Source organism: Sceloporus undulatus, chromosome 2, assembly GCF_019175285.1.
Source record: "Sceloporus undulatus isolate JIND9_A2432 ecotype Alabama chromosome 2, SceUnd_v1.1, whole genome shotgun sequence".
In the NCBI taxonomy this organism is placed as follows: domain Eukaryota; kingdom Metazoa; phylum Chordata; class Lepidosauria; order Squamata; family Phrynosomatidae; genus Sceloporus; species Sceloporus undulatus.
The window spans coordinates 90522887-90542092 of NC_056523.1; the positions used below are offsets into that span (position 1 = coordinate 90522887).

The 19206-nt window shown below is 42.0% G+C and overlaps 1 protein-coding gene across 7 annotated transcripts in view; it reads left to right on the plus strand.

The window, feature by feature from the left end:
- The window catches only part of TNIP1 (TNFAIP3 interacting protein 1), a 108488-nt gene that overhangs the window by 8509 nt on the left and 80773 nt on the right, over positions 1-19206 (plus strand). The window contains exon 1 of one of the 7 annotated variants that reach the window (XM_042452110.1): positions 14221-14254. The exons of the other annotated variants lie outside the window; for them this stretch is intronic. The gene's annotated coding sequence lies outside the window, so the exon portion shown is untranslated. Of the gene's footprint in view, positions 1-14220; positions 14255-19206 lie in introns of those variants that run through there. 7 annotated transcript variants of the gene reach the window in all.

Sequence of the window (19206 nt, forward strand, 5' to 3'; positions counted from 1 at the left end):
GTAAACATGGAAGAAACATTAAACAATTTACGTTGAAAGTACATTCCTCTATGTCTGTCATCTAGTTCAAGGCACATCCTGCTTGTCTATCATCTATCAACACTTCTCCTTGTTCTGAAAAAATAACATTTGAAATTCAATCAACAAGAACTGGGTTTTTTTATCATTTTACAAAAATGTAAATGAGGAAATTCAATCAAGAATTTATTAGAATTAGGTTGTTTTTTGTTGATTCGATACCCGCACTACGCTATACAGCACACACAAATTATAACATTAAAATATTAAATGGAGTTCATCCATAAGTTCATTTTTGCAGCCAATAAGGCAAGGGTTTGGGGAAGTATTATGCTGCATCTCCCCGCCATATTTACTGTTTCAATATGGTATGGAGAGGCAAAAGGGGCTATACAAAGTATCTAGAACAATAGGAATGGGTTAATCCATTTAGGAGTCTCCAACAGGACTTGAGTAACATAGCAACTTCCACTTGTATTTCTCAGAAATAGTAGGTCAGTTAACACAAAGTTTAAGGAGGACATGCCACTGGAGATAAACATGGCACTCTCCAACTGTCCTTATTTGGTAGGGATGTCCTGATTAATTCTCTGTTGTCCCAGTTTTTCAGCTGCTTTAAATGTCCCCAGTTTCTCTCTTTCTTTCACTTACCCGTTTTGTCCTCAGATTACTTAATTTACTGCAAACGGAGATGACAGTGCTAAAGTAGTTTGCACTAGTTAACTCAGTAGCAAGGAAAGGTGGTAAGGGATGGAATCTTGCCCTTTTGTCTAATTCCCACATGCTGGCTGTTAATATTTTAGCTGCTCTTGTCAATATATGCTTCCCCATTCTTCTACTGTTTAGACTTCTTCTCTTACCTGTCTTTCCCCATTGCCTCTTTTGTCATTCTCAGGGAACACTAGGCCATCTTGTATCATTTCACAGAACATTCTTATGCATGGGCTGTTCTGCTGCACTCAGATTACCTGTGTCAATAATTTGCATAGACATCAGAGAGCTCAGTGTTCTGGAAATCCCCTTTTCTGACCAAAACTTCCTCCCTGGGCTCCAGAGAAGGCGTCATCATCGTTTTGTTTATGGCTTTCTGTGAGACCAAAGCAGGAAGCTAAAACGAGCAGACAGAAGGGGTAAAACAAACCATGTCAACACATCCCTCCTTGTAGTGGAAGCGCCCCCCCCCCCCATGCACAGCATTGCATTCTGCCTTTTGCACCCATTTGGGTGCAAAAGCGTTTCTCCTTGACTGGTGAATTTCCTTTCAGTTCTGTCTAAAGTCAAACCACTGCCTCACAGAAAATAATTATATTAATTTTTAAAAAAGGAAGGGGAGAGGGCGGGGGGGGGGCTGGTGTTCATCACTCCATACCACAGCAGGGTTGACAGCAATGTATCATGGTCTAATTTGTACCTTCTTCTGGATTGTGAATTTACTATTTGTGACTATATCAAAAATATTAGGAACATTAATGCATTGCATATCTTAGAACTATAACTGTTCCTATGTTGTTCAAGTTGTTTCTGATTTATGGTGACCCTAAGGCCAAACTATCATAAGGTTTTCTTGGCAAGTTTTCAGGGGGGGTTGCCATTACACTCTTCTGAGGCTGAGAGAAAGTGACTTGCCCAACGTCACCCAGTGGGTTTCATGGCCAGCTGGGATTTGAACCCTGGTCTCCCAGTATGCTAATCCAATATGAGACCATCTACATAATAATAATAAGCTTTATTTGTTACCGCTTTTCCGTGGACCAATCAAAGCGTTTCCAATATCAGATTAACAATACATAAAACATCATGACTCTCTTCTCTCCCCTCAAGATGGTGGTCGGGGGAGAGGCTCTTCTTCTTGGCAGGCAGAGGCCTGTTGTTTCTGTTGTTTACATCACACTGGGCCTTCATGCAGAGTATTGAAAAATTGCTTTTTTGGACTACAGTTCCCAAAAAACAGTTCCTATGCAGAAATATGTCAACCCAAAAGACCATTGAAATCAATAGACACATACCTCTGCACAGATTTGGGTGCAAAACTTCCTTGCAGTTCTGATCTGTTAATGTACAGGCATCAGCAGCAGGAATACTCATGCTGAATATCCTCATAATCACCTCTCAGTTGGTTCTCCTTCCACAAAGAAGGAAGCTTGATTCCCCCCCCCCCTTTCATTAACAGTTTCACATACCTGGGAATGTAATATACAAGGCAGCTTCCATGTGCATGTCTCCAGTCATAAGCATACTCTCCGAAACCTTGTCACCAAGAAAGATGTGTGGAGACTGCTTATGTGATCTGGAGATCTAGGCACTGAAGAGCTTTCAAACAATGGCTCATACCACCGGTAAATTGTGGAGCTACCATGATGAATATGCCTCACTGATCCCATATGGGGATAGCAGCCAGGATGATCAGATGTCATAACTGCAAAGAAGGACAAGACACTGCAATAGTAAGACATTCAAGAAAATGTAGGCAACATAACAAAACTACACACTAATATAATATTAATTCATTCAATATGGTTTATTTACACCTATATTACATATACTGTATTTTATAATAATAATAATAATAAATAATAAAATTATTTATATTATACCGCTATTCCATGAACATAGTGGTTCAACAACATAATAAAACCAGTTAAAAAACAACATGTACAACAACAATCACAGTAAAACGTAACATCAACATTATTACAAAAGGCTAAAAGTGGAATACATCACAATTTCAGGGGAGAAGAATGACAACAAGGTTCATGGGGGGAAAGCCCGGTGGAATAGACAAGTCTTCAAGTTTTTCTTGAATACTCAGGGAAATGGACATGTGGAGCTCATTGGGGAGAGTTCCCGAGTTGAGGGGCTGAAACAGAATATGCCCTCCTCGCAGCAGCATAACGAACATCTGGAACTGTTAGGGATGTTCCTCTCCCGAACTAAGAGTGCGGGGCGGATTAGGGGAGAGGCGGTCCTCCAATACCCTGGGCCCAAGCCATTTAGGGCTTTATAGGTAATAACCAACACCTTGTATTCGGCCCGGAAGCGAATGGCAGCCAATGGAGGTCTTTCAAAACCGGTGTTATATGGCTGGCCCTGGACATCCAGTGCAAACCTGCTGCCTATTCTGCACTAGTTGTAGCTTCCGAGTTTGGTACAGGGTTGCCCCATGTAAAGCGCATTACAGAAATCTAATTGAGGTTAACAGAGTGTGTACAACGGTTTCAGGTCCCCCCGGTCCAAGAGGGGTCGCAGTTGGCGTATCATCCGAAGCTGATAACAGGTGCTCCTAACTGTCGCATCCACCTGGGATTTAAGATGAAGCAATGAGTCAAGGAGCACCCCCAAACTGCGAACCGAGTCCTTCATAGGGACTGACCCCATTCAGGACAGGTGGAAAAATTTCCTTACCTGGGCCAGGGGAGCCTATCACCAGTACTTCCGTTTTCTCTGGATTCAGCGTACTGATAACATCGCGCCCATGTCTCCGGATGATCTCTCCCAGCGGCTTCATCTAAATGTTAAACAGCATGGGGGACAAAATCGCTCCTTGAGGACCCCAGATGTAAGGACCTCTTATCGGAATGACAGTCCCCCAGTCCACCATCTGGAATCTACCTGAGAGGTAGGAGGAACCACTGCAAAGCAGAGCCCCCGTACGTAACTCCCTCAGGCGTCCAGAAGGATACCATGGTCGATGTATCAAAGGCCGCTGAGATGTCCCAAAAGCACTAAACAGGGACACGCTTCCCCTGTCCATGTGCAGACGGAGATCATCAACTAAGGCAACCATGGCAGTCTCAACTCCCTAGCCGCCGGAACCCGGTTTGAAATGGGTCCAGATAATCAGTTTCATCCAGGACTCCCTGAAGCTGAAAGGCGACTGCCCTCTCGATCACCTTCCCTTAAATGGGCAACAGCGAGACAGGTTGATAATTATTCCGATTAGGGGGTCAAGGGGGCCTTTTTAATAAGGTTTTACTATGACCGTCTTCAATGTAGTGGAAATTGCCCATCCCTGAAAGATGTATTAAAATACGGTGTAACATGTTAGTCACAACTGTTCCCCTTGAGCTGTCAGCCATGAAGGACAGGATCGAGAGAGCAAGTCGTCTTCCTGACACTTTGCAGATCCTGTCCACATCCTCGGTACAAAACAGACTCAAAGTGATTATGTCTCAACTGTTTTTCCGATGAACTTATCTTTGTTAAAAGGCTGTGTTGGCTTGCAACATACTTCTAGACTCTGAGCACAAAAAAAAATGATTAAAATTAACTTCTAGATTGATTGAATATATATTTATTCATTCTTTTATTTGTCCATTTTGCTCACATCCCTTTCAACATTTGCACTGTGTCCTCAGGCAGGCCCATTGCCTCAGATGTTTGCTGTCCTTTTCTCCTCCAAGAGCAAACTGCCCTGAGCTCGAGAGCAGTCTTTAGAACAGGGTAGGCAACCCTTTTGAGCCGGGCCCGGGTTGCTGTCCCTCAGACAACTGGGGGCCGAAGCCAAAAAATAAAAATTAAATAATTTTTAAAATTAAATAAATAAATAAACCGGGACTCCTCGGAGGGGATGGTCTCCTTCCTTGGAGGTCTTTAAACAGAGCTGGATGGCCATCTGTCAGGGATGCTTTGATTTGGATTTCCTGCATGGCAGGGGTTGGACTGGATGGCCCTAGTGGTCTCTTCCAACTCTATGATTCTTGATTCTATGAAATGTGGACAAAAATTTTCAAATGGAGGCCACTTTTTAAATAAAAAATGGAAGACACGTGAAAAAAATTTGCTGATTTTTAAAAAAATGTTAAGATAAATGCATGTTTCTGAGGCTTCTATAGACAATTGCCCCACCAGCCCTTCGCGTGAGATGCCAAAGGCCCCGGCGGCAATCCGCGGCAGGACGCTGGGGCCGGTCCAAGACCTTGGCCGGGCCGCAGGTTTGCCTACCCTGCTTTAGAAGGACCCATCCTATCCTCCTATTTGCAGTGAGGACAGGCTGCCAAGTAGACATTCTTGAGGGGAACAGCAATGACAAGTTACTCAATGTGCTTCTTAGTCATGCTCAGAAAGATATTTGGAATTCCTTGATAGAAGAGTCAGGATAATTAGTGTGGGTATATAGCAGTGATGACGAACCTTTTTAAAGTCGCTGCCGGGGGGGGGGCTTCTACCCCCCGGATGAGGACTGGGTGCGGGCGGGGCTTCGCCCCTCCAGGGGGTGGGCTTCCGCCCCTTTCAGAGGAGGGAGCCTCTAGCTCCTCCCCCAGCCTTTTCTGGCCCCTGAGGGTCCCTCCTGGGGCCATCAGGGCGGCAAAAGGGCCGTGGAGGACGGCCGCTGTCTCCAGCCTTTGCCGGCCCCTGAGGGTCCCTCCTGGGGCCGTCAGAGGCGGCAAAGGGCCCTCGCCTTTCCTTCATTCACTGCGAAAGGCTCCTCTGAGCCCTTTCCCGGCGAGCGAAGCCAAGCCGGGAAGAGGAGGAGCGCTGGGCACGCGTCCAGCCCCCTCCTCCTCAGCCTTCGCTGGCCGGGAAGGGCCCGCGAGCCCTTCCCGGCCAGCGAAGCCAGCCGGGAGGAGGAGGGGTGGCTGGGCACGCTCCCAGCGCTGCCTCCTCAGCCTTCACTCGCCGAGAGGGAAGAGGGCTGGAGGAGGAGCAGATGCGCCGCACCTGTCTCCTCCTCCCAGGTGCCATTTTCTGGCTTCCCGCTGTCTCAACAGACAGCGGGAGGCCCTGAAAATGGTAGGGAGGAGGCTAAGGGGTGCGCGCCCATTCGGCCTTCTCCCTCGCCCCCTGTGCCTGGAGAAATCGCGCCATGTGCCACCCGTGGCACGCGTGCAATGGGTTCCCATCACGGTATATAGTTTGTCCTGACTCTTAATATTACCCACCATCAAAACTGTGCTCTAGAGGTTGGCTGTTGTTTGTGTGATATGTAACATTGCTCTATCTGCACACTAGTGCCTTCAGTTACATCTAATTAGGGCCTTAGAACTTTTTGTATATGAAACTTAATCACCTTTTGTTTCTTCCTTTTGCTCTTTATGTTCCTGACACTTGGGGCTGTGCAGACAGCCTCTAAGGGGCAGCCTGCAGCTGCCCTTTTACAGCTGATTGAAGTCGCAGCACCTAGGGTTGCATAGGTCAGGACCTCCAAACCGGGACAAATGTAGGACAAGTGTAGGATAACATTTTCAGTAGGACAACATTCTAAAAATGGAGGAACACGAAAAAATTGGTGATTTTTTAAAAAAATGTTTAATCTATGCATGTTTCTTGCTGCATGATCAAAATGGAGGACATTGACATTATTCCTGGACAAATGTATGAATGTAATTCCCTTCTGACCACACCACCACACACACACAATTAAAACACACACACACATAGCAATTTCACTATCATTTTTTCTTTCTTTCTTTTTGCTTTGTTGGATTTTTAACACTTTTGCTGATGAGATGTCAGTGGCGCTTTGAAAGCTTGCATGATATTTTGTGCATTTTGGTTGGTTATACGTATCACTGCTAGTAGATTTGGCTGTTACTTGTACTTGTGTGTCCAATTTGTTAGCATAGAATGTTTTTAATGTGTGTGACATTCTTGATCAGTGTAATCCTGAAAGGTTGACCATGTGAAGAATCATAATGACAATATAGAAGTCCAAAAGGTTGGATTAACAAATAGAGTAGGGCAAGTCCTACTCTCCACTCTCTCAGCCTCAAGGAGAGATGAGAGGTCAGCAGCAAACCTCTTCAGAATAACATCTTGCCAAGAAACCCAGGATAGGTTTGCCTTATTTGGTCTCAAAGTGCTTTTCAGTTCTAAGTCTCTGGTTGCCACAGCCATTCTGCAAACTACAATTTCCACATCCAGGGCAGGGCTGCCATAAGTCGCAAGGAGTTGAAGGCACACAATACAAAACAAACAAGAAGAAGGAGGACGAAGGAAGAAAAGAAGAAGGAGGAGAAGAGGGGCTGGCTTTGGTGGCTAGAGAATTGGGGAGCCAGAATGGCCTTGCAAACCAGTGAGAGATCTGGGCAAGTCCACCTCTCTCAGCCTCTTAAGCAACCTCTCCTCCTTTGAAGAAACATGCCAAGGGAACTCTGCAGGGCTGCCTAGTCAGAAAGGAGTTGGGCACACAATTACAACAGAGAGGAGGAAGAGGGGAAAAGAAGAAAGAGGGGGAGGGGAAGAAGAGGGGAAATAACAACAACAAACAAACAACAACCTTATTATTATGGCCATATGGCCAGCACCATGACAAAATCCAATTTAAAACACCTTAAGGTTCATGTAGGGCAGATTGGAGAGTATAAACAAATGACAGTCTATAAAAAGTAAGGATAAAGCAAGGATAGGCGTGCAGGATCAGGCAAAGACACAACAACGCTGGGTCCTCCAGGGAAGGGGAGGAAAGAAAAAGAAGAAGGGGAGAAGAAAGGAGGAGGAGGAGAAGGAAGAAGAGGAGGCTGCCTTAGATGGAGGGGACTGACTGGCGTGGGGCTTTTTTCTCCCTCCTCCTTCCCCTTTTCTCCTCCCCAGAAGCCATAGCAGCCACTCCAGAGCAGAGAGAAGCCCCAAGGAGGAGCAGAAGGCAAAGCAACGAACGTGAAAGGAAGCCCCTGGTGCCTGCCTCCTTGCCTTTTGCCTTGTACTGGTCTTGGTGAGGGAGGAAGAGGGAGGCTGGGGGCAAGGGAGGCTGCCACACCAGGAGACCCCTCCCTGCCATGCTGCTTCTTCCTTCTCCCTGAGGCAGACATCTTGGCTGCTGAGGAGGAGGGAGGGAGGCGTGACTAAGGGGGTCCCATGGGGAAAGGAGCCAATCCTGCCTTCTTCCAGGCAGGCAGAGCTTGTCAGTCGAAAGTCTTGACTGGAGATTGCTAAAATCTGGCCTGGATCGCAGAGGAACCCGGGATTGAATGGGCAACACGGGCGGGAAACGGTTTAAACACTCCAATCCGTGAATTTCACGGGGGCAGCCGGGTTATGGCAAGCCTACAGCAACCACATGCTGCAGCCCCAAATCTGTCCTTTGCAGGGTGCAAAAAGGAGCTGCAAAAAGCAGCTCCTTTTTGTGCTCTGCAAAGGGTGTGATAGCCACGGTGTTTCAGCTTTACAGCCCTCCTTTAGCACTCCGTTGTATGGACACAGCGCCCGAGAAGCGCCGTGACGCTGTGCACCATGTAGTGCAGCATGTGGTGTCATGCTGCCCTGGGGGCGGAGCTTGGCATGCAACATATCGATTCAACTAGAATGAGGAGCATTTTGTAGTGTAGACTGGCCATTGTTTCTTAAGAGTGCATGCAACATGGGCCCTTTCTTGTCTTTAAAATCTAGGCCTAAAGTATGAGAGTGTATGTTTCCCACACCTCAGCAACACAAATGGCAGGCAACCTCATGGAAACATAGAAGATAACTTTTGCTCTGTCTGGCCTATTATGCAATACCGATGGTTCAGATAGAGACCAACTCCTAATCAGAGCCTGAAAGAGCATGTTGACTCTTATTTTGAAAAAGTAATGAACAGGAAAAGTGTGAATGACAGTCCAACTCAGAATAGTGTGAAAAGATTGGTGGGTTACATGTGAAAAACGTTTCGGGTTTATATCTCATTGACTGTTGATAAAGGACGAGCTTGCAAACATTACTTTTTGGGGCTACCAATTCTCCAAAACTTCCTACTTGGAGGCTTTGGATTAAAAGAAGAATTGATTTGATCAAACAGTTTAACTGATTGTTTTTTTCAGAGGCTGAAGGCAAGGAGCAATCTGTAGGAATTACATACCCTCTCACTGTCCTGATTAATTCCTGTCTTCCCGCCCCTTTCAGCTCTTTTTAAAATGTCTCCATTTCTCCCTCCTCCTACTTTCCCCCTTTGTCCTTGACTTACTTCAATTGCTGCAAACTGAGTTCAAAAAGTAAAAGTCATTTTGTTGTTGTTGTTTGTTGAGTGCCTTCAAGCATTTCCAACGTACGGTGACCCTAATCATGGGTTTTTCTTGGCAAGATTTGTTCAACAGGAGTTTGCCTTTGCCTTCCTTGAAGTTGAGAGTGTGTGTGACTTGCCCAAGGTCACCCAGTGGGGGTTCTTTTATTTAAAAAATTAAAATGTCTTATTAATTATTTTAACATTTATTCAACAATGTTGCATTGCTCCATCCCCCCCTCCCCCTGGCTTGATAGGGATTTGGAATCACAACACTGTTTAAAATTAATACCTACATAGTATGTGGGATTTAATTACATTATTGACTTCCTTGTACTCGTATTCCCTTAACCTCTCCAGCAGGATTTCCCACCCAAATTCCAAGCGTTTACTCCTTTCTCCAGTATTTTAATCTTCTATCTCTAATAATATCAAACAGCAAGTTATCTGCCGAATATTTATATACCTTGGTCAAGTTCCAGTTTTTACTTTCTTTCCATCTGAACTTCACAGCCTGTGTAGCTTTAATATATACTTTACTGCTTTCTCTTAGAATCATAGAATCATAGAGTGAAGAGACCCCAAGGGCATCCAGTCCAACTCTATTCTATTCTTCATTCCCTTATTCTTCAAATTTAATTGTATACAATTTTCTTTGCTCAAATGAGCATCCTTGCCTATACTTTATTAATCTCTCTTATCACTTCACCCCCAACCTTCTGAACACATGGACAATCCCAACACTATGCATGTAAAAACCCTTGGACCCACCGCAGTGCCAACATTTAGCTGATTAATTTTATTGAAAAGTGCTAATTGAGAAGGGGTCCTTTACCATCACCCTATTAATTCATCTGTTGCTCTAGTGCGGTTGTTTTCTTAACTTCTTGTTTACAATTGTGTATCTTACTTGTTAAATTTAAATTCTTCCCAAATTCCTTTCAAAACGTCTCGATTACCCAGTGGGACTTCTTATAGAGGCAGCGAGCATGAGCCCCATTGGATATAATGGGGCTCAGCTTACGCGTTTTTTGCTTTGTGCGGGGGGGGGAGGGGTCCGGAACGGATCCCTACATAAAGCAAGAGCCCACTGTAAGTGTTATTAACCTGCTAGTTACAATTAGTTTGTACTCATGGATTTTGTTTGAGAAAAACTGGGAGGTGATACCTAAACTGAAACAACAAATGTGCAGGCAAAAAGTCTAGGAATGCAAATAGGAAACACCTGTAATTTTATTAGAAACAAATATGTTGCAATGGGTGCTAAACGGATAAAATAAATTTTAAAAAGCATAAAGTATATGCAATCCTGAAAACCAAACACAGGGCTTATGCTGGCCTGTAAGGCCAGGGTTGATTCGACTAGGCTAATAAACTGCACATCCCGAATAGTAAAGCAAAACATAAGGAGGTGTCAGACATACAAAATACCAATGCGATGGTAGATAAATTTCTTTTATCCTTTTAGCACCCATTGCAACATATTGTTCTAATAAAATTACACTCATGGATTTTGTTACCTGCTGAATGTTGATCTACATACTGAATGTGGTCTAAAATATAGGTAAGCAGTTTATATGTGTAAGGAATGATATATTGGTTCTTTTCTCTGTGATAATTGCATATTCTTTTGTTAATGTGTGTTAATTTTACATATGTAGAAGCATGGAAAAGCTAATTTAGAACTATATCTTCCTGAATTGTAATCCGGAATTGCAATATTATAACACTACTAAAGAAGACTATTAAGTTGAAGCAGCTTCAAAACTCTGGAGATAGCTGTCTGCTACCAGTGCTATTGTTAATGCTACCTGTGCTTCTACTACGTACTGCTACCTTGTTTACCATCAGTTTGGAAACATTATTACAGTGTAATCTTCACAAGGTGACCTATCTTGGTTATCTGTGCCACTGCCACCATCGCTAGGCTTCTTATCGAATTGCAATTACTGGGATATTTACCCTATATTGGCTGTCATGAAGTTACTGGTGTTAACAGAAGAATTTGTCATAGTAGCACCTTATACTATTGTATCCTTGCAAGGTGTTTTTGGTTGAACTCTTTATTAGCGTCTGTTATTCTCTAATATCTATTCATTATCATTTCAAGTTTATTTAAAATTATTCAATTATATTTATAATTGGCTAAGAATTTTTGTAGCATCTCATTATTCATTAGCAATTGTACTTAGTGATATATAGTGCACCCATTTTTTGGTCTTTTCTCCTGGTTTTGACTTAGGGGGGTATGAATGAACCATGTCTCAAATGCAGCTGGTGAGTCACTGATCACATCCAATGAAAGCCTGGTTCTTCCTCAGAATTTTAAGACAAACCATGAGTAATTATAAAGTACTGTTCAGTTACCATATATTTAGCTCATCAACAGATTTATTTGTTTCTCGTAACAAAAAGTGACATGCAAACATGGGAAAGTTGCTTTAATGATGTCTTCATCCAGATTGCCTGAAGAATTGCACAATAAAGGCCTCATGGGGAAGCATCAAGGCTATCAACCAATATGACTTTGTTCAAAGCATAAGGACATTGATGCTAAATCAGAGGTTTGGTCTATATCATAAATGGGAGTTGTGCAACCCTCCAGATACTGCTGAACATTTAAATCAATTAAACTTTGCACAGTGCAGAGAACTGCACAGCCTGCTAAAGGGCTCCCTGCCTGAGTCAAGGCTTGTATACAGCTTTGGAGATGATCAGACAGGGGATGGGACATCCTTGTCCCATCCTTTTCCCATCCTCACCCCCATCCTTCCCACACAATTGCAGTAAGGACATTGTCCTATCAGTACCCTTCATTTTGCATTAATGGATGAACTCATTAATGCAATTCCACTTCACTGACAGGTTTATGATAGGGTTCAGCATGTCAAGTGTGAATGTCTTTTGCACAATCATTGCCATGGATGAGATAAGGATGGGTTTCGCTCCTGTCCCCCATCTGATAATCTCCTACACATCTCTTGCCTGGAGCTGATCCCATATGAGCTGGACAATTTGAACCCCTTCCTGTCACTCAGAGGTGACCTTTGAAAACTGGGGACTCATGGTAGTGCCCTGAGATCTGGTAACCCTACCACAGTTGAAAGAGGACACCAATAGTATGGGCTGTCCTGTTTAAAGCCCATCAGGACCATATAAATTGGCCCTTCATATCCAAGGATTCTTTATCCACAGATTCAACCATCCATGGCTTGAAAATATCCCTCCCCCCTATATATATTTCAAAAAGCAAACTTTGATTTTGCTGTTTTATATAAAAGACACCATTTCACTACACCATGGTATATAATGGGCCCTGAGCATTCAAGTGTTTTGGTATCCACAAGAGGTCCTGGCATCAAATCCCAGTGGATACCTTTCGCCAGTCTTCTTCTCTGACCTTTGTTATTTTACTTCATAGAATCATAGAACCATAGAGTTGGAAGAGACCACAGGGGCCATCCAGTCCAACCCCCTGCCATGCAGGAACTCTCAATCAAAGCATACCCGACAGATGGCAATCCAGCCTCTGTTTGAAGGTCTCCAAGGAAGATGCCAGCCACAGATGCTGGCGAAACATCAGGAAGAAACTTTTCTGGAACATGGCCACATAGCCTGAAAAACCCACAAAAAACTATGGATGCCGGCCATGAAAGGCTTCCACTTTATATTAACAGTAGCCCTGAGAAGCTCTTTCTCTCTGGATTGCTTGATTGATGGCATTGGTCTTGTCCTGAGATTTTATCTACTGTAGGACTGGAAAAGAGAGTCAAGGCCTTGTGTACAGAGCCCGAATATAGGATAAAAAAAATACTCAAACCCCACAGTAAAAATGCTAATGTAGCCAATATGTACTAGGCTAAGTGACTATAAATCCCAACCAATAGGCAAAGTGAAAGGAGATGTTTGACATACAAAATACAGGTACAGGTATTATTTTATCCTATATTCGGGCTCTGTACACAGATCTTAGGATCTCGGTTTGCCTAATAGATTGGGAATATTTTTAACCCACCTCTTTCATTCATAACTCATTGTTTTATTTTGTTCCCAATAAAATTGAGCCATCTTTTGATGCATTTTTTTCCCTAGACTTTTTTGTTCTGCCAGACTCCGTTCAGGTTTAGGGTTACACTTCCGTATTTTTGTCAGTTTTAAGTAACTTGCACAGCATGCCTGTGCCATTTGCAGGTTTGCTATACACGGACTCAAGGTCACACGGACGGCAAGTCCCCAAAGAATGAATGAGGCATGCAAACATGTTGCGCTGTGCATACAAGCATACCCCAATCATACAAACGAGACTTGAGGTCCCTCATTTTTTGCCTTTTTTGCAACGGATCCCCATGTATGGCAAGGACAGACTGTATATTTATACTTTTAATTGATGTTTTTGTATAGTTTTAATCTGTATTGTTTTTAATATGTTATAAACTGCCTTGAGTCCCATTACTAGGGTAAAGGTAGGAGGTAAATGCGCAAAACAAAACAAAACAAGACAGTCCATTCATAAACTAATACAGGATGATTACCCCTTATCTAAAACGCTTGGGACCAGAAGTGGTCTGTATTTCAGATTTATTTTTGGAGGAGGTGGATTTTGGAATCCCTGCATTTGCATATATGAACACAATGAGATATCTTGGAGGTAGGACCCAAGTCTACACATGAACTTCATCTATGTTTCATATACAGCTTACACACATAGCCTGAAGGCAATTTTATATAATATTTTATATAAATTTGTGCATGAAACAAAGTTTGTGTTAACTGAACCATCAGAAAACAAAAGTGTCACTACCTCAGTCATCCATGTGGGCAATTCTGGATTCTGGAATATTTTGGATTTCAGACTACTGCAGAAGGCAGGTACCACCTGTAAATAAATGTTAATTAATTCCACGGGACATCTGGACCACCTCTGCAAATATTTCCTGCAGAAAAGGGACAACACAGGGGTCATTTATTCATTACTTGCCTGAAGAAAAATACACCAGCCTTTTTTGTAAAGCCATTTAAGGAATGTAGCAAGAATAGTCCTTCTTTGGCATGAAGATTCCAAAACTGAATCACCTTTCCTCCCCAATGAATTATTGCATGGTGATGCACTTCACTGTACCCCTCTGGGCTACAGGGGAGGCCTTTAAATTACTTTTGGATCCTCTTCAAAAACCACGAAGAAAAACTGTCTAGGGCCTCTATCATGCAGGGGAATTCCCCTGTCTCCAAGCTAAAAGTGAGCTTGGGTGTGCCTTCCTCCCCAGATTTAGTTAGAGCACTCTGGATTGGAAAGCTTTTTTGGACCCCCCTCTAGTTACCTGAGTGAGTAGTCAAAGAGGGCATTTGCCTGTGATTTTGGACATTTGTGGGAGTTTGTGGGAGAGGGTTGGTGAACCTCTCATAGAGGATCAGGATTTACCACAGAAATTAAAAATTAAACTGTGTTTCCCCTTTACTCTCCTCATCCCACTGCCACAGTTCAAACAAGCTGGAGCTAACATACTGTTGATTCTTTAGTTCTGATATAAGTATCGGAATCACGTTGTCTGAAGGCTGCCAAATTCCATATTTGATAAAACATTTGATTACAGTATTTATTTTAGTAGCCTGGGAGAGAAACTGAAATATTGTGGCAGTTCAGCAAAAACGGTCATCTCTTTATGTCACCCTTTATATGGTTCCCTATGGCACATGTAGAAAGCACAGAAAGAAAATCTGGGAACTTGTGGAACTTAAATTATGTGTGTTTGGATTAGAGGAACACTAATTTGGTTTTCAGAAGGCGTGTATGTTGAAGAATTCCTAAATATCCCAGTACCTTGGCATGCTCAGCCGCTTGTCTCTGGAATATGAGGGTTAAATTAACTGAAGATGCAGAAGTCCCAGAAATCTGGTCTGTCTTTTAATATCACACAGCTGCAGAATCTGAACTGCATGCAGGACCTTTTAAGGTAGTGTTTTCTTGGAGAAGAAGCAGTGCTGCTGTTTGAACGGAGTATAGGCGTTGGTTTGCTAGCTGACACAGCTTTTAAGATATTATTCACTAGTTCCTTTATTTTAAAGCAACATCTTTTCATCTTAGAATGCTACCACCTTGTGGTACTGGATAAGAAACACTGAAATACTGATCTGAAAAGAAAAACACATTAGGTTCTTCTCTTGTGATTACTGATACTGGTGGCTTCAGTGACTGCCATTAGTTTAGGTTCTAAATGCTAGGTGAAATTATTGGCATGAGAACTGAGAGCTATTTCATAAATCATCAACAACAGGCATATTGTGCCACTAGCCTTGTGGTTGATCAGTGTGTATTTAAAAACTGTATATCATTTCAGGTGTGAGGAACCTTTGGACTTTCAGATATTGTGGACATCTAGCTCATTCTCTTAATGTCTTGCAGGCAGGGGCTTTTGTGGGGTGCCTTTTGGAGAGACAAAGTTTTCTCCGATCTACAATTCAATACAATTAATAGACTGATAAATTTTCTGATCAAAGCATAAAGATTCTGTTTAAGTACAAATGTCTTTGGTGACCAGTGATTCATGCAGAGAGAATTATTATCAGGACTTCCCTTCATTCAGTCTACGTGTTTATCATTTGCCCTGAGCATCTCCTTATATCAGCCGCACAAATATTATTAATTTAAAATTAGAAGTAAAGCTGCTGTTTCAAACATTATGGCACATTTCAAATGCTTTACCCCCAATAATTAGACTTGTGAATGACATTTGTCTACCTTTTCCATCATTAACAAATAATATACCAATGGCAAATAGTAAAGTGCACATGAATAAAGAATTACACCTGGAGGATTTGTCACTTTGGCAGATTAAATTCAGAGATGCAACCTAAACTGATATATAGGAAATTTTATTATAAAAATAAGATAAAACTGACACAATTAATTCAGTGATTATTATTTTCCCACACAGAAGCAAAACTAAAAATTTGAACAGAAGAAAGCAAGGGTTATTTTTCAGCACTCCTCTGTGCTCCCAGTTGCCAAAATATAATAGCTGTTAAACACTGTGGGCAAGTTTTCTAATCCCATGTTTCACATTTAGATTTATTAAATAATAAATGGGATTGTAGCTTTTTGATGTCTCACCTTCTTTTGACTCACTGGCAAATTACTAGATTCTCCATGATTAGTCAAGTTTAGGCTTAACAGCATTAATTAGGTGCATTAATAACTCAATTCACTCACATAACAGTAAAGCTAATATATTTAGAAATATGTTTACTAATTGCCCCTGCTGCATATCCCTAAACTCTGCTTATCATTAATTATATTTCTTATCTACACACTTATAAAATATATCTGTACTAATGTAATCTATTAAACTGAATTACTATAATAGTATTTCAATATTTCAACAGCAGTACATTGCCCATTGCTCCTTCATATATTCATGGACAGGAGACCAATCTTTATCAAAATTTTCTGTTGAACTGTTTTTCAAAACTTGTGTCAATTTATCCATTTCTATTATGTCAAATATTTTCAGCAACTGATCTTCCTTATTTAGAATAAATTTGCTTTTCCAATATTGTGCCAGTTGTGCCAATAATGGGGCAATTAGCTAGATTTAGTTTAATATAGTATTTGATTAATTAATAACAAGATTAAGTTAAAAAAGGGATTGATAAAGTGGGCATAGGTTTAGGAAGGAAAGAAGTCAGGTCTGTATGAATTTTGATCTGTGAAAGGGGCCATAGGTGACTGATGTTGGGGGTGCAGGGGAAGGCAAAGGAGCCCATGTTAAGGTGGTGGGAGTGGTCTTTATGTCCTCCGCTTGGACACACTCTCCTCACTCCAGCTGTGCTCCTGCCTTGGCCCTGGATGTTAAAGGGACAAGGGGCACTCTCACTGCCACAGCTGAGCTGCTGGGCTTGATGGTGTTGGGAGTGGTCTTTATGTCCTCTGCTTGGATGCACCCTCCTCGCTCCAGCTGCGCTGCTGCCTGGGCCCTGGATGTTAAAGGGGCAAGGGGCACTCTCACTGCCTCCACTGAGCTGCTGGGCTTGATGATATGAGAAATGTGCACACAGGTGGTATGCAATGCACATTGACTCACTATTCTAGGTGCATTATTGCACATTTGCAATGGTTCTACATGTGAAACTCCACTCCTGCCAGTAATAGTTATTAGATACATCTGTTCTACATTATCTAAAAAAGTAAATCCATGTACCGTACATAATGTAAATTTGGCTTGCATGTATCAGCAGCAGGATTCTGGCCACAGGCAGCTCTGGGAAAGGCCTCAGTTATGTCTAATCCCATATCCTTTCAGTTCACAGCTACATCCTCACTGTCATAATTTTAAGGCGGACGCCAAAAAGTCATTTTCCTTGGCACTGTTCACAGGACTATTTAAAAGTGGCCACTAAATTCTGGGGCTTTAATCCAGTTAGTTCCAACTTGAGTATGCCCACTGGATCAAACGGAATTTTTAAATGAACACTTACCACATGGTTTCCATTGATTCAATCAGTTTAATGTATGATTTTAGTCATTATGTTTATTTTCCTTTTTCAGTAGCCATTAGATGTATACTTATTAATGCATATCCTACTTTCCACTACTAAATGTTAAGCTTTATTTGTTTGTTGCTGTATTTATACCCTTACCTTCAGCCAAAATGGCTCTCAGAGTGGCTTACATATTGGTAATTTGACAATTCTCTCCCCTCAGGCTTAACTTGAAATATTTTTCTCATTAGGAGTATTTTTTTCTTATTTGGAGGATTAATGTTAAGGCTTTTGTCAAAGTCTATACATATCACAAGGTAAACCTCAATTGCTTTTTTGTGATGGTTCCCTTCTCCTTGCTGAATGATAGGACTCTCTATCAAGCCAAATGTGTGCCCACTCCCACTGTAAACTAAACTCTGATTACCAATTACTCCCATTAGGCAAGAATGATGTGGCCATTTTAGAAGCAGCAGATTTGGGGTGTCATGAAAAGTCACCAAAATGTTAATATTTACTTTCTTGTTATTTTGTTATTAATTTCAGGATGAAGCATGGTGGGAGGTTCTGCCTTAGGTATCAAAATAACTGATTCACTTTTGGCTAGTCTGCATCTTCCCCTTAGAAGTTATGGGGCAGGATTTGCCGCTCTGCTTCATGCAGAAAATGTCTTGGGCCAGATTTGCGCTGCTGCCTGGATTCATGGGTCCCTAGAAATTGTTGGATTTTAATTTCCAAAAGCTAGACAGCCTAGAATGATAGGGAAATCTGTGACCAATAACAATCAAGGACTAGGCCTGGCTCTAAGTCTCAGGACAAGAGGGAGTAATCCTAGGGCAAGAGCACTGTCTTGAAATGCATATACATTTTCCTAATTTGTTTTCAATTTCAATGGCATATTCTGTGTGAGTGAGGTTGCTGATGCTTAAGATATCATGGTTTATGAAATTGGACTTTCGGGCATCGTCCATAGTAGGTCTCATGTCTTGCCCTCAAACTTCAGGGCCAGGGATAGTCTTGGACAGACAAGTACCAATCTTTAGAAACCACAACAGTAGAGGACATAGAAGGTCTCGTGAATATCCTACATCTACATACAAAGGTTTTTAGTGTAAGCATTAAAATAAAATATAAATGGTAATTTAAAATACACATAATAGATAAAAATGTTCCTTTCATAATGAAAATGGAATGGAATTAGATTATTATTTTTTTAGTGCTTTAACACATTCACCCATTCCTCCTTACTTTCCTATTTTTGGAGAAGTCTTCCAGCTCCACCAGCTTTTATGGAAAGCTTTCATTTCTATTGTATTTGGATAAATGTGTTGCTATGTTGTAATAATTAATCTTTATTTTTGCTTTAGCTGTTGCTGCTGCAGTAGCATTACCTCAAACTTTTTTTGACGTAAGAGATGTGCAGCTTATAGATGTTGCTGCATGTCACTTACATCATGAGTGTGTGCCAATGGCGCACTCGCAATGTGCATGCACCGTTCTAAAAAGAACCCAGGTTTTCCGAGTTCTTTTTGTGGCAGAGGGATGCCAGGCAGTTTGGCTGCTGTGGTGTACCTGCATAGGTAAACAGGTTGCCACCAGGTCGCCCTTTGGGGCAGTTTGCACCAGGTGTACATTTAGCTAGTAACATGGAAGGTTGTATGTAGAGCATGTATGAACCAGGATACAATTACTAGGCCTTGATAAAATCTTCTTAGCAGTGGGCAATAGCCCCCTACATTTGCAAAAAAGATCTGCAAGCTAACACAGGCATGCCAACAACCTAGATGAGTGAGAAAAAA